Source organism: Wasmannia auropunctata, unplaced genomic scaffold, assembly GCF_000956235.1.
Source record: "Wasmannia auropunctata unplaced genomic scaffold, wasmannia.A_1.0 LD336035.1, whole genome shotgun sequence".
In the NCBI taxonomy this organism is placed as follows: Eukaryota; Metazoa; Arthropoda; class Insecta; order Hymenoptera; family Formicidae; genus Wasmannia; species Wasmannia auropunctata.
The window spans coordinates 984,565-996,404 of NW_012026855.1; positions in this window are offsets into that span (position 1 = coordinate 984,565).

Genomic DNA, 11,840 nt, shown 5'->3' on the forward strand with positions numbered 1-11,840 from the left:
TATATATATATACACACATATATATATATGCGAAACGAAAAGGCATATATATATATATGTATATGTATACAGGGTGTCTCATAATAGGTGTATCACCGTTCATGGGTAGGTAGAACGGACTAAACTGAATCGAAGTGTCCTCTACCATTTTGCAAAATTCGCAATCGTTAACAAGATATTAATTTTTGAAGATCGGCAAATAAACTTAATATTTCGTTAATAAATGCGAATTTTACAAAATAGTAGAGGACTTTTTTGTTCAGTTTAATCTACTTATCTTGTTACGCACTTGCATTCAGCGGTGGGACGGATGAATACGCGTTTATTCGTCAATCTTCAAAAATTAATGTCTCGTTTACGATTGCGAATTTTGTAAAATGGTAGAGGACTTTTCGATTCAGTTTAGTCCGTTCAACCTACCTATGAACGGTGATACACCTATTATGAGACACCCTGTATATATGCCTCTTCATTTCCCCTCATCATCGGAAGAATAGACGGGACGCATTCACGTAGCGGCAACTACCAGCTCCGTATAGTATGCACGTTCTCTTATCCCTCTCCTCGTCTGAGTTACGCGCAGTTTGATACTTCCTTTTTCCTCGAGTTTCGCGCTTATTGCTGGAACGAGCGAGCGCGACGGCGACAGGCGACGGCGACGGCGACGGCGACGGCGACGGCGGCGGCGACGGCGGCGGCGACGGTGGTTCGGGCCTCGGGCAATTTCTGAACTCCGGATCTAGGATGTTCCTCTGGATATGCGCGCGCAAAACGGAGGGTTTGTCTTATCTGCCTCTCCACATTTCTCATCTCCTTTCTCCCTATTCCCTCCCCCCCCCTCGCCCTATCTCTCTTTGTTTCTCTCCATCTATGTCTCTTTTCACACTCTGACGCAGCTCTATGTCTTTCTTTCTTTTCGTTTCTCGTTCTACGTCCGTTTGCTTTCAGCGTCCTCTCTTTTGCTCTTTCGTTCTCTCAAACATTTCAAAGATTTCTCTACCGGGCCGTTGCGGCGAGTAAACACTCACTATAAAATGCTATTCGCGGCTACGCGCCGTTTGCGCGGTGGACTCGCGTTGAAAGGGGAAGCGCCGTTGATGACGGTCGTGAGATTATCTTCCGTGGTAAGATTCGTTGAAATGAGCTGCTTTTCGTGTAGGTGTAAGTAAAACTACGCGCGGAATTGCGCGTTTATACGGCGCGATAAAGCCGCGTCTGCGATTGTGATACGTGAGCGATTTCTATTGTTTGCTTCTTACCCGGTAACGATTCTTAGAAAGCGTCGATTAAGATCAAACAGCTGCTTCCAAGCATTTTTGTCGAGCACGTTCGCCACGGTATGATTTATGACTTCGATAACCAGAACTGATAGTAAATCATTCTAGATGGATAATATGGCGTCAGTTGCTAATTAATTATCGATATATTTAAAAAATATTAACTAAATAAGCATAATATTAAAAATGTTATAAAGTATCATTTTTTATGATATAAAAATAATTTTAACGTAATTAATATTTTATTATTGTATTATTGTAATAATGTACTCTTATTATTTTTATTGAAATATTTAATATGTACATATATATACGCACATTATAATATTAAACGCGGAAATTCTGTTTTGTATTTCTGTAAGGACCGCAACTATAATCCTGACATTTTACGACTCATTCATTCTGCAGCTCAACGACTTTTTTATAAATAAAACTGCCGTGGTTCATTTCTTATGTAACTATAATATTGAGACATTTACATTTTAATTTAACGTTTAGTAGACTGAACTTATAAATAGCTGCTGTAAATTCTTCATTTACTAATTCATGTCTATTTGCCGATGTAAAAGCTTGTTTGTCTCCATATTAATTATTTTCTTTATAAAAGTGCATAATGCGGAAAATAAAATAATATTTTAGAAGTAAAAGGCAAAGGGAAGATGCTATAAAAATACTATAAGATACTGTATAACATATATTTTATATATGTATATTGTACATAAAACATGTATATTGTACATGTGCTTCTAATAAAAGTATAATTAAACATTGAAAATTAAAATCTTGTTATATGTATTGTATGACATAATTACGTTGACATGATAATTACATCAAGTAGCAATGAAACATCATTAATTATCCTTTTTTGATACCGTATATATGCTTCTCATTGTGATACATACTTATGTAATTGCATTCCCGCGCGTATAACAAGTCGCGCGCATACCGCAAATTTTGTGACATTTATTAACAAATGCACAATATAATCACATAATATAGTATAATCAGACGATGGAGAAACAAACGTTATAAAGTATGCATAATTCGCGTATCGTGCACATTGTACAGATTGTAAACGTAAATAATATTAATTAGCCCCTTAAAACTTCAACCCACAATTAGTTTGAACGAATAATACGCGGTTGATCAATATTATCTGATAATAAACGGCATAACGCTCGTTAAAACGATAGATTCGACATGAGCCGAATCCGGGATCCAGATATAAATGATACTTTATCGACCTAATTACAATAATATATAATTTTATATTTATACATACATATATAAATGTAAATATAAATTTGTGTGTGTGTATATATATATATATATATATATATATATCTGGATTTATTCCGAATGAAAATAAATCCCGACTATTTGACTGCTTGAGTCTTCCTCCAGGGTATACTATCAGAAGTCTATAATTCGTTGTCCTTATCTGGCTGATGGTAATGAATGAACTTTTAGCATTATTTCTCGACGAGAATCGAACAAGGTCCATTCATTCCCTCGGGGAAGAGGAGAGAATGCTGCAGCGATAACTGCAGGCGAAATGATTTATTAGCCGCTGCCCGTTTCGTATCGGATATCTCACATAGCCTATCTATATACAGCGTGAAGTGTAGTACCGGTATTCTCTGTGATCAGTATTATGGTTAGAAATCGTACGCTACATCGTTCAGAATTTTATTAACATTTCGCCGTTTGTGCTGAAATTTCACGATAAACTCCTAAACTTTTTAGATATCAATTTTATTAATAAAAATTAAATATAAAAAGGTGAATATATCTAGTAACTTATTCCTATTTTAATTTTTATTAATATTATCATATCTCTTTTTGTTATGAAAAATAATGGCATGACAAACTGTTCTTTATGATGGAAAGAATTATGGAATGATTATATTGTATACCTAACCGAGTGTGTGATTATTACATCAGCCTTCATATTTAATGAACATTTAATCTTCTATAGTTTAGAAATTATCGACGACTGTGATGAAACATAATTGCGAATTTTCCTTACGTTCTTTTCATATTCGTAATTCAATTATTCTGATAATTTACTTTTTACAGTAGTGCATAATCGGCCATATGAAATAATTCTACATTGATGCATTATTGGTTGTACAATTTATGCGCAATCTTAACAAGCGCCTGCGGTAGTCGTTTCGATTCCATGTGCGTATATACCATTTATCATACGCATCTGCGACGAGGATTTGCAATGAAATCTGTTCTACAGATGTCGTTAAGAACGTGAGCATATTTTCATAGATAAATTTTTAATATCTTGAAAAACTGACAAGTATTATATATATTATTAACTTAATTGTATTGTGTCCTTGTCATTTTTTAAAAATTAGTGAGAGATGGGAATTAAATTTATGTAATATGAAAATAAATCTTTTAGCCCGAAATTGTTATATAAATAATTATATAATTGTATAATTATATATTGAGTGAAATATTTCGAGTATTTCATGAAAAATGAAAAAAAAGTATCAATAGATAAGATTAGGATTGGTTTTATTGCGACATTTATATACTAGCAAAAATTTGATAGCCATTTTTAAATACATTTTGAGCATAGACCATTGTGGGTGGTATTTGTGTATAGGGTGTATAGCGAACATGTATGTGTACGCTAGTCTGGATTAACATCTATTGCCGTGCACGCTATTTAACTTCGGTGCTGCATATTTCCCACAGGGCTCAGCGCAGAACATTCCGCGGCGTGAGAAAATCGATAATGCCATACATAACGTATAAATCTGTCCGGTTGATACATAATCACGACCTGCCATAAAAGTATAATGTCGCCTGTTGTCACAGCGCGCATACGCTGCCGCATATTTTTGCCGTTATCCGGCCGTCGACGCGCTTAACGAAACCGGATGGTACCAGAGCCGCTGGATTTTGCGAACTCCCATCATTTCTTCGCACAAAACTAATTATACGAGAAAAAATATAATCGAAGCAGGCAATCGCAATTAAATAAGTATTGCTAGTGTTGAAATTTTTAAATATGCTGTGTTGATTGAAATAACAAATATATACTCTTAACTAGTGTGTGTGTGTATATGTGTGTGGGTGTGTGAAAATTTTAGAAGAAGCGTATATTAGAAGAACCATAAAAATTTTTTACTATTAATTTTTGATTGAAATATCAAAAGTTCACTTACAAAGAGATTGAAAGTTAATAATGTCTTCCTTTAAATTATCGACGATATAAAAAGAACTTTCCTAAGAGGTATTTTTAAGTATTTTTAATTCTTATAATGAGACCCTAATAAGCAGTGACTTAATAAAAACCCCTGGAGAAAACGATGAATTTAATAAAGCCGCGTCGCCGGCAAAATAATACGGCTATTTTAGTAACCGTCGATATTAGAGACCGAAATTTTTCAACATGGATGAGATGGTGTTTTTCAGCGCATAAGATCGTCGCATAAACTTTTTTAGTCTCAAACGGAGTAATGAAGACGAGACGCAAAGTTAAAGTGGAATGCTTCACTACGCAGAATGCTCCCACTCGATGACAAGTGATCCTCGAAGAAGCGAGTGAGAGGAAAACATTGTTAATTTCCTTTGCAGATTCGAGTGTCTCTCGTACTCGCCCCATCTCTCCTTTTTCGCCCTTCGTTCCCCACTCTTAACCCGTCATGCAACTATTCGTTTCAGAATGCCGATTAAATTAACGTCTCTCCGTCAGGAGGAAACGATTGCTCGGGTCGAGACAAATCGAATTCGAGCGCCATGTAATACGTTGTAAAGTGACGCGACTGACATATTTCGGATTTTCCAGGGGCTATTACAAACGACACGAATATCTCGAGAATAAAACTCGCGTATAAAGGGTAATATAACTGAAAGGCACAACTTCGTTCTTTATCGTATTTAACTTTATTATAACGCGGTAACGAAATGTACTTATATTTGTTGCCTCATATTGTGGTTCGAACAGTCAGGCAAAGCTATCTGGATCGCCGCGGCTTATCGAATACCCGATAAGAATTTTAACTTTCATATTTGCATTATCTACCACTCGAAACTTTACTTTGTAATTGCTTTTATTAGCTTTTAATACTTAGAATTACTGACTTATAAATTCAATTACCGCGGCAATGAAGTGAAGTTCCATGAAAGCTATTCAATGATTCGGACTGTTGCCCCGATAATAAATTGAAACTTTCTCTAAACGAAGCAAAGAGTTTGATAACGACTGCAGGTGTACGCATACGTGTGCGTTCTGTCACAGATTATTCCCTCGGCTGATTTGCGCAATTAACAAACGTTTGCCTTTTTATACAAACTTGAACAGTAATAGAACGTAAATGACGAAGAGAAACATTTGCAGTTTTTTCGAAGAAAAATCTTCTTTCTTCGATAACTACTGCTATATATCTAATAATATTGCTTAACTAGTTTTATAACGTTTTATTGCCGTAATTTGTCGACCAATCTTATAATTATTTGCGCGAACCAGTCGGCGTGTATCTCGTCGAAAACGTAACGCGCGTGCAATGTGCCACTCGCATGGCTGCACTTGCGAACGAACGCAACAGCTCAGCCACTGGACCAGGGTGTTAGAACATTAGGGGATTCCCCCGATGTGCCTGATGATCATTTTATATTAGCCGAGGGGAATCTGCATGACAATGGCCGGCTCCATTGTGTGATAAGCGCTTCACACTGCGCAACCCCATCCATATGTTAATATCCTCCCGTGCTTACAGCGACGGCTAACTCGTGAAAGTGAATTATGTGTACGCGAAAGTGCGTGATGGTACTTCCCTGTGTCTGTTGTCTCCGTGTCTGGGGCCCCTCCAGCCTAGGACTACCGCCAGACGCGTTACATCCGCACCGTTCTTTCATCAGCTTCAAATTCTGCCTACGTCTTTACGTCGGGCGAGACGTTCCCGGAATTGCAAATTACAAGAGATCTCGGGAGAGAATGTATTTTCTTTCTCGTCTCGATAACAGTTCGCGATTAACTCCGAAACGAGTTGATTAAAATTTAATTTTCTATAGCGTTATTGCGCGCCGATTAAAATGAATTATTTCGCTCATAATGAAAATATTATTTCTTCTTTCTTCTAACGGCAGATATTCGTTCGTGTTTTTTCTTCAGAGCACAGATCCACGAAAATATGAGTTTTATTCAAAAAGATTTTCTCGTTTTAATGCTATAACCGCAGCCAGATTTTCTCGTATTTCCCGGAACTCCTGGTTCCCGCATCTGTCGCGGTTGCGAAACGAGGAATCTCGTTATTTGTCGCGCGATTCCTGATAACCGACGATCATCCATGTGAATCACGAGACGTGAGACACATTGCGTCTCTCTCTCTCTCTCTCTCTCTCTCTCGCGTGCGCGCGCACGTGCACGCGCACACGCTTTCTCGCCAATTCTCGAAATGAACGTTTGTCCTTTGACTGCTCGATTGCGGTAATACGACCACCGTCGCAAACGTCGATTGTTCGCACGGTCGAACGCCCGACGTAGCGCGATACTGCGGAATACTCTCGCATACCTTTGGAATCGCGACACTGAAACGGGACGAGGGTTATCGCCGGCTGTCAAAGGGGTGGCGGCAAGTGTGTCGGGGCGTTAGGGTGTTGGCAAACGGCGCGGCGGTCCCTTTATGACGGTGTCTGGTTACCTTCGAGAAGCGACGAGAGAAAAAGGCCCGGCGATGAAATTAAGAGTTGCACACGGCGTGCGAATCTCCGTCGAGGCGTGATATAATCGTTTGATCGACCTTCGATGTTCGCGCGATCTGGCCCTTGAAATGCACGCAGTACGCACCGCCGAGCTGATTGCCTCAATTAAACGCGTAAACGCGAAATCGAATGAGCGTCCATTTGCCCTTTGATGTTGAATTACTTCCGCATTTTGATAACAAGGATTCGCGGTAGTTTAAAAGCTGCTGCTAAAACAAACCGCGAGAGGCCTGCGAGCAGTCAAAGTGTTGTGAAAATGTTTAGAGAGCATCCAAAGTTGAAAGTCGAGTAATTTTTTTAATTACGAAACTCTCAACAAGAGTCTAATTAAAGTTCATTAATCGTCGCGATTTTTTAAATTTTAATTAAATTTTAATTTTATTAATCTTTTATTTAAATATTTTACGTCAGTTTATATGCGGATATATCGATAATTAATGAGAAATTATAATTTTAATAATTGGGACTATAATTTTCGTAACAGTGTATTAAATTGAGGTTATTAGTTTCATTTACTTTAATTTATTTTATTTAACAGCGTTTTAATATTCTACTCCCTCTTTATTGCGATATTACAGTGATTTGTAGCTCATACTGTAGACATTTCGCAGGTCGTAAGCAATATTATTTCCATTTGTAATGCCTTAAGAAGGAACACATGCAATGAAATGGATCTGGCATGACGTGTGACACGATCGTTTGCAAGAATCATTTGCAAGCATTATGCACCTGCACCGTGTGGCAGAATACGGACGGACTACATAGGTGACAAGCAAGATTTGTGGTAAGGTATATTATACGGGTCCGCACAGAGCAATGACGTTGTGACATAATATCTGCGTTTCGCTGAGAATAATGCTTTTGCGTAACACATATACGACGCAGCATGAGAATTGCGCCAATAAATATATTAGCCGTATATATTTATACGTAACTTTTTTTGAAGTTTTACCTACATTTGTTAGATAAAAACTTTATCTCTTATATCGTAACGGACAACACCATCTCTCTGCTGAATAATTGTAATTAAATGTGAAATCGTCGTGGACATTGATTAACATGATGATTGTTTATACAACGCGTGTATCGTAATAATGCGTCCATTACGTGTTTATGCACGCAATGTGTGCGCGAGAGTGTACATATGTATATTTACATTAGTATTTTTAGATGAATATTTCTATCGAGTCAGTTATTATATACGCGTTACAAAAGATACAGATAATTTTCTCCATCTGGCTTCAAATGGGGCTTCAGATATGTCTGGGCACTGACAGAGGAGAACCATTAGATAATTGAAAGAAAAAGGGGAGCTTATAATCTTTGAAAGGCATCTGGTTGGACTACTACTTCTGCAAGTATAGCAGAGATGAAACGAAATCGCGTATAAAGGCAAGAAACATTGAACGAAATAACGTCGCTTTAATTGGCAGTCTAGCAGTCAACAGACAACGTTCAATTGCGCGCATCCCCTCATTTATTCGACTTATTAGCAAATGACAAACTAATCTTGTTGATTATGTCGGAATGCAATGCATTCATTATACAGTTATTTTCGTCTGAAGTATTCCGTATGGCTACATCACACTGTTACTTGAATTTTATGGAAAATCGTAAATGCTAGAGCATGAACACCATGAGGAAATACGTTGCAAATATCTCCGATATGACCAACATGATACAACAAACTGTAATGTAGCGCAAAGTGAAGAGTATATGTTAAGAGGATATGCTACATACGTAAGTGCATGCGATTCCATTACATGGCGGTGTTACTTACGCTAGTAAATTTTACTTTGGACCGTAAGTAAACTTCCAACTCGGATAAATTTCGTAAATGGCGAGCTTTTGTCGTTCGTTTTTCTACCGTGTACGCACGATTACTCGTGGACATCGTTATAGCGTTAATATGCACATCACGATACGAATATATTTGACGCAGTTATTAATTATTAAATTCATTCGGTAATTATTAACTTAATAATTTGTGCTTTTTGTGTATTTAATCATGCGTATATAAAATTTTTTTAATTTGATTTAAAAACTTTATATGTATAAGTTTAAAAAGCTACAAACAGTCGAGCCCGCAATTAGAGAATTTATTTTCTACATTTTCATTGCCAGAGAGAACAATGGCGTCAGAAGTTACAAAAATATATGTTATTCTAGGTTCTTTTGTTCTCGTATCGGAAGATACCTTCGAAGAGAAAACCGACAATAGCGGAAACGTTAAAAGTGTAGACGAAAATGTGCTATTTTATCAACAAATCCTGGTATATCTCGATTGGATCTTGTATCCTCGACTGAGAGCTGCCTGAGGGCAAAAACATTGCAAAAGGAAAAAGGTATTCGCAAGAATTAAAAGAAACTCATGAAGAATCGAGAAATCGAATGGTTTTCATTCCAAGCCATCTTCGCAAACCTCTTCTTTCATCTCTGGCTTCTCTCCCGAACGTTCTTCTCCTTTACACTTTTGACGAACTAGTCGTAAAACGTTTTCCCATAAAACGTCCTTCCTGTTGCTGGTGGCATGTCGGGAATCGTTACAAAGAACGTTACGCGGAAAATGAGGTCAAGTAGGTGACAAAGAGCCAACGACTATTCATCTGTATTCTTAGGATCATCATTCTGATCGATGACTGGAATCGAATGCCGGTTCGCCAAACACTTGGAGAATACATGATTGACTTTTTTTTTTTAAAGCAATTTCATGTTGCGTGTGTGTATCGTCATTTATCTGAATATATTATTCTTATATCATTAAGTATCTCAATTGACAAAGAAACTAGTGAGTTTAATATACTATTACTTTTATAAACTTATATATATATTTCTGTGTATTACAAAAATATACTAATAATATGAATTGAAACTATATCTCACGGAAATATAAAAAAAATAGTTTGAGCAAAGAATGAAATTTTTTTCAGAAATAATGAAGTAACTTTAAATTATAATTGCATGCATAAATGGTATAATGATTTATTGCTGGCATACGAGAATAAGTAATATTTATATTCAGAAAATAAAAAATCAGAGTTAATAGAACAAATTTTTTTGATAATTAAATCTATACATGTACATTAATGACAGATGATTATTTGACATGTGCATGACAAGGTGATAATAACATGACAAACGTGAAGAAAAAGAAATTTTAGAAGAAAGACTTAAAGTAGTAACGTAATATGACAAATCCATTACATAAATTGAAAAAAAATATATATATATATGCTTGTTTTACCAGTGAAAAATCGCTATACATCGTGTTTTCATGTTTTTAACTGCCATACAATTGTCATTTCTAAGTGATAATTAAACAACATGAAATTCCTAATTGTAAAATTGCATTAATAAAATTATTACGATAATCCGCAGTGCGGCTGTGGTTAATAAGGCGAGGTCAAGGAAAGAGACGTTTTTATCAAAGTGTACTGCAGAAACAAGGGTTGCAAATAAAAAAAAAGTTGCAAGGCATGATGCCCCGTGGTGTATCATGCTGAATAATAAAAACTCGTGTCTGCATGAAGTACACGTGCCGTTTTCATGATCACGATCGCATGTATCTTGGCGATTTTTGCGAGGCGTGTGTTCTGACCAAAGTGCATCTCAGCCGTACATAATTGATGTGTGCATTTGGTTAGAAGCGTCTTGCTTGCTTTTGCTAACAAATTAATCTTATTCTTGTAAAACTTCATGCTCTGATTAAGTATATATAATTTAGAGATTATTTAGATTAAAGTAATCGATTTCGTTTTAATTATTTGACACGATCAATCATAAATATTAATATCAACATTTTTTATTATTATTATTATTATTATTATTAAGATATTAAATTAAAATACATATTGAATAAATTTAAGTTTAATTAAGGTTAATTAATGAACAGAAGTCTCTCTTTCTATTTTTAATGTTGCGCCTAATGCTAACGGAGTTCAAATGTTAAAATGTAACATTATAATCAAAATTAAATTTTATTAACGTGTTGGTCTCGCGTTACAATTATTTGTCGCCGTAACATCAATAAAATTTCAACCGTGTTTAAACCACTAATATGAAAATTGATCAATCGCGAATCATATTACAAACGTATATGCCGCGAATCAATAACAAACTCGGATATTCCGAATAATATGCTTGGAAGCTCGCGAGAAGGCCGAGAAAAATGTCCATTGCCTGAAGAATATTCATTCTCAGCGGATTTCTGAACTCTTTCTATGCACAGCGACATCGCAGTCCTCGCTGCGTACAAGGAATCCGGAATACCAGCTTTCGCATTTGAAAAGAAACTGGCAGAACGGCAATAGCAGGGTAAGTAAAGCCGGAAGAATGAAAACGAAGCGGAGGAAGAGGAGAAGGAGTCATATGGCGGAGAGATGTACGGCGCATCTCTCCGCGGTAAATAATAAAATTTCACAGCAATAGAAATCTCCGATCGTTTTCCGCATAGTTTTATTTGCATGCGGATAACATGAATGATTTTACAGAAATGTCCTAAACATTCTATAAATCTCACTCGAATAATACAGCTGCTCCTTTTTACGCTTCCCTTTTATTTGCAGAATTACATCTCGTGTGTTTCGAGAAGTGTAGAATCTAGCATGCTTCATCCCTCGCAGCAAATATCACTCATTGTCTTCTTTAATTTCAAAGGAAATCCGGAGACGAAGGTAATTTGAACCATCGACACATCAGATTACGCAATATATCACGATGTGCGCGATGCTGAACGACGTGGCGGAGATCTGATCGATCATATTGCGTGACGCTGTCGCGCATAAAGTTCTTATACGCAGTGCGCAAAACAGTTTTGCCGGTTACACGCATTCTCCC